The following is a 5,215-nucleotide window of genomic DNA, read 5'->3' on the forward strand; positions in this document are numbered from 1 at the left end:
TTCCGGGTTCACTCTGTAAACAGTGGATTCTTTTTTGAGCTGAGTATCATCACACAGAAAATGGAATTTGAGGAATATTCACTGGCAATTTCAACTCAAGGTACCCCAGTGGAATACTTTATCTTGTCGCTCCCCATTTCATAGTCTTTGGCTAAATTTATATCTCCCTTAAAAACACCACCGCCCACCAATTACTCTACATAGAAACTTGGAAGTCATCCTTCACTTTTCCTTGTTCGTGATCTTGGTATCTATACAGACACTAAGTTCTCTCTATACTGCCTTCTCTAAATACTTCTTACAATTCTCTCCTCTCCATCCCTGCCAGCACTTCTATAATTCAGGCTCTCACATTCACTTGATCATTTTTGCCTCAAATTTAGTAGCCTTCATTTTATCCTCTGCATTGCAGTGGTTGCTCTCAAATTCAAATATAATCATGTTACCATGTATTACACTAATTTATCAGCTCCCTGTTGCTTTCCTAAGGAAGTCCTGGGCTTGTAATATGAACTAGTACTCACCTACCATTCCCCATTCTAAATAACTTCTGTTCTAGTCTTATCAAACTACCTGTTGTCCCTTGTTCCAGGCTATTTCAGACATCGGGATCTTTGCGTATGCTATTTCAACTTCAATGGGCCAGATTGCTTTATACCTTAGGACCTTTGCATATATTGTTCCATTTTCTTGGAACACCATTCTATTTCCTGCATGTCCTTCATCCACTTAGTATTTACCTATTCCTGAAGAGAGGAATCCAGGCAGGCAAGCATTACCTCTTCTATGAAGCTCCTCAGGCTGATTTTAGGACTCCTTTTGCTCTCTCCATGGTGCACTCTACTACATCATGCTGGATAAACTGAGGACTCAGATGTCTGATTTTCCCCACTGGGCCATTTTATGCAGCACCTATCAGAGTTCTGGCTCCATGCATTGCATTTAAGAAAAACATAAACAAGTGATTTTTAAAAATCTGTGTCACACAGAAAGAAAACTTGAAACTCTCAAGATCTTATAACCTGAGCATCCCTCTAAATGGAAACTTTCAAGAGCAAAATGGAGCCATAACCTGGAAAGAAGTTTTGTTGGAGGCCCATGTGACTTGACCCATTGTATGCAAGCACTTACAGGGTTAGATTAAAGAAGTAGAAATATTTATACGCCCACATATATGTGAGTTCACTTTATTCTGATTATATTCTGTCTTCTTGGGCTTATCATAGCCCCCAAGTACTTCAGTTTGTCATATATGAAGGAACGGAAGTTATCTTACAGCTGCCCCAAGATGTCTGCTCAGTATCTTTCATCTGGCCAAATCGGTGGCCCCATTGAGCCCTCTCTTTCACCTCTGCCACCAAATGCCTTTCCCCTTCTTGGATGTGGAATATAACCAAATGTCAAGACAGCTCTCCTGCCAGGCAGGGCTCTGAGCCATTCTGCTGTTTTACAGACCCAAAGGGCTCCCTGCATCACCTCAAGTACTTCCAAATGAACCCAGAAAGACAAGTGGAGGGCAAGCAGAACGCAAACATGCACCTGTAAAAATAGCCCTGTATTCACAGCCGCTCATGAGCTAGGAGGGAGCAGTAACAGATGGCTACGTCTGTCTAATTTTCCAGTCCCTGAGGTTGTATCTCTCTCCTTCTCTTCCATCTCTTTTCCTGGAACATGGTTTTGGCAGGCAGTGGGTCCCTTGAAATCAACAATATCCTTCAAAGTCATTCCAACATGGTACAGCAATCAAGGCCAACCCACTCACGTGCTACCGAGAGTCAGAAACACAGGGTAATAAACATGAGTCATGCCCAAAATACATCAGTAACCTTGTTGGGGTGTCCCTGAATTTTAACAAAGCATATTAGTTGATCCATGTCCCTTTTAAAAGTAAAGACAAAAGAAACTGGACTCAAATGAAAGTTGCAGATATTTAGGCAATGTTATTTGTTGAATGCCAGCCACGTGCCTGGGCACAGCAGGCCAAGATGTCCTAATTCCTGCTGCCTGCCCACCACCAGGTCACCACCTATGGCCAATCAGTTTCCTTAGTTAGAAAAGCATACGGAACTTTGGATAAACATTGACTGAAGCTGATCTTCATATAAGGTGAACAGACTACCAGTGTCTCTCCAGTTATTTTATTTTATCCTCTGCATTGCAGTGGTTGCTCTCCAGTTATTGTTTGTAAATATTTTATAGTGATTTTAAAGCTGTGAAAAACAATGTTTTCAAAATCGCTCAAGCTTCCTTTTGAATTCTATTTTGATAGCATCCTCTGTAAACTTCCTGAATCCAGTCATTAAGAGATTACATTTCTTTTACATAAATTTATATAAGTTAAGTTATAAATTACATAAGTTTTATATAAGTTAAATATTAATATAGTTCTCCATATTTCATTTTCCTTATCTTATAGGATAAAGGAAATGTACTTAATTTTTCCACCAATCACCATGCTGATGCCCCCAGACCACTTTCAGGTGACCTAGTATTCCATACAAATATTATAATCTTCGATGAGCAGCAGGAGTAAACAAATTTAGGAGATAGCATGCTAAGAAAATTGGGCTGAGTCTGTCAAACATTTTTTTGAGCACTTACTACATAAGCATTGTGCTAGGCCTTCTAGAATATTATATTGATACTAGTGGCCTGGTACATAAAATTCATGTATAGGAGGGGTGTCCCTCAGTCTAGCCTGCATCTTCTCCAATCTGGGACCCCTTGGGATATATCCAACTGCCCGTTTAGGTCCAAGCCCTGTGGGATCGGGCCTAAACTGGCAGTCGGACATCCCTCTCACAATCCGGGACTGCTGGCTCCTAACTGCTCACTGGCCTGCTTGCCTGCTGACCCCCAACTGCCCCCCCCCCGGCCTTCTCCACCCAACTACCCCCTCCATGCCAGCCTGATCACCCCCAACTCCCCAACTGCCCTCCCTTCCTGGCCTGAATGCCATTAACCACCTCTGCCTTTATTAGTATAGAAGGTTGTCCCTGACCTCACAGAGCTTTCTATCGCATGAGATAAACAACTAACTTTAATGCTTAGCAGAGTGCAAGGGGTGAGGCACACTTACAGAGCAATGAGTATACACCAGGAGCTTAATAGTTTTCAATTCACTAATCCTCACCACAGCCCTTTAATTAGATATTATCACCCTTCCAAAGGTGGGGAAAAGGCTCAGAGAGGTTATATGACTTGCCCAAGGTCACACAGAGTAAAACATTGATATACATAAGCCTAGGTCTGTTGGACTATGTACAACCCATGTTCTTTCTCAAAACTGAACCATGTTCCTTCTCAATAAAAGTAATAGCATGCTGATTGCAGTACATTGAGCACCATAGAGACAGCGCTGGGGCATGTGTGAGCCGGCCGGGCGCTGGGTGGACTGTGTACTGGTTGAAGGAAAGTAATTAACCATGGGCAAAGGAGATCCTAAGAAGCCCAGAGACAAAATGTCATCGTTTGCTTTCTTTGTGCAAACTTGCCGGGAGGAACACAAGAAGAAGCACCCAGAAGCTTCAGTCAACTATTCAGACGTTTCCTAAGAAGTGCTCAGAGAGATGGAAGACCATGTATGCTAAGGAGAAAGGAAAATTTGAAGATATGGCAAAGGCAGACAAGGCCCATTATGAGAGAGAAATGAAAACTTATATTCCTCCTAAAAGGGAAACAAAAAGAAATTCAAGGATTCCAATGCATCCAAGAGGCCTCCTTAGGCCTTTTTCTTGTTTTGTTCTGAGTATCGCCCAAAAATCAATGGGGAGCATCCCTGCCTATCCATTGGTGACATTGCAAAGAAGCTGGGAGAGATGTGGAATCACTTTGCTGCAGATGACAAGAAGCCTTATGAAAAGAAGGGAGTTGTCAAGGCTGAAAAAAGCAAGCAAAAGAAGGAAGAGGAAGAAGACAATGAAGATGATGAGGAGGAAGAAGATGAAGAAGATGATGATGAAGATGATGATGAATAAGTTGGTTCTAGCAGGGTTTTTTTCTTGTCTATAAAGCATTAAACCCCCCTCCCCCCCAAAAAAACAACTCACTCCTTTTAAAGGAAAAAAATGGAAATGTAAGGCTGTGTAAGATTTGTTTTTAAACTGTACAGTGTCTTTTTTTGTACAGTTAACACTACCGAATGTGTCTATAGATAGCCCTGTCCTGGTGGTATTTTCAGCTAGCTGCTACTAACCTTGCCTGGTACAGTATGGGGGCTGTAAATTGGCATGGAAATTTAAAGCAGGTTCTTGTTGGTGCACAGCACAAATTAGTTATCTATGGGGATGATAGTTTTTTCATCTTCAGTTGTCTCTGATGCAGCTTATATGAAATAATTGTTGTTCTGTTAACTGAATACCATTCTGTAATTGCAAAAAAAAAAAAAAAAAAAGTTGCAGCTGTTTTGTTGACATTCTGAATGCTTCTAAGTAAATACAATTTTTTTATTAGTATCGTTGTCCTTTTCATAGGTCTGACATTTCTCTTCTTGAGGGGAAGCTAGGCTTGCTTTTGCCCATTTTGGAGCATATGATTATTACAGTGTTTATCTTTTCATATAGTTAGCTGATAAAAAGCTTTTGTCTACACACCCTGCATACTTGTGATGAGGATAATGAGAGCTGAATTGAGACAGTTTTCATCCATAACAAACTCAAAATTCTTGGTCAGTTGATAATTTTCACATAGTCCAGTTACATTTACAAAGTGAAAAGTAACCACTCTAATTCACAGCATGGGATTATTAGAATCAAACATTTGAAAGTGTACTCGAAGGACTAATAGAAAAGTATGTTCTAATCTTTACATGAGGACTTGACATTTTTTTTAAACTCCCATTACCATGAAATGGCAGTTGTGTTTGCAATTCCCACATTAAAGAAGGCCTGAGAGTGTATCCCTAAAAGTGTGAGCTTAAAGACTGCCATATGAAGTTTTTTTGTTGAAATTAGTCCTGGCAAAGGCTCAGAAAAAAAAAAGTGCTCTTTGTAAATGTCTTCTATTTATCTAAATATGGTTTGCTTAGGAAACTTGAGACTCCATTAAATGTTTTTTTAATTAATTGGACCAACTTTTAAAATTGTATGCCACATTTAAGATCAAGTATAGTTTCCAATTTATAGTTTGCCCCTTTATAAATCAAATAAACATGAAGGAAGTAAATTTTGTATCACAGATTAAATTGTCCAATTTCTTTGAATTTGATTTTTATAAA

The 5,215-nt window shown here is 39.9% G+C and overlaps 1 pseudogene across 1 annotated transcript; it reads left to right on the plus strand.

Annotated features, from left to right (window-relative positions):
* The first annotated feature begins 3,425 nt into the window (after nt 1–3,425).
* Nucleotides 3,426–3,977, plus strand: LOC311620715 (high mobility group protein B1-like; annotated as a pseudogene). The gene has a single exon. The product of its transcript is annotated as a high mobility group protein B1-like (transcript).
* Nucleotides 3,978–5,215: the final 1,238 nt, after the last annotated feature.

The sequence above is a fragment of the Pipistrellus hanaki genome (genome assembly GCF_964339955.1).
Source record: "Pipistrellus hanaki genome assembly, chromosome: 3".
Lineage (NCBI taxonomy): Eukaryota > Metazoa > Chordata > Mammalia > Chiroptera > Vespertilionidae > Pipistrellus > Pipistrellus hanaki.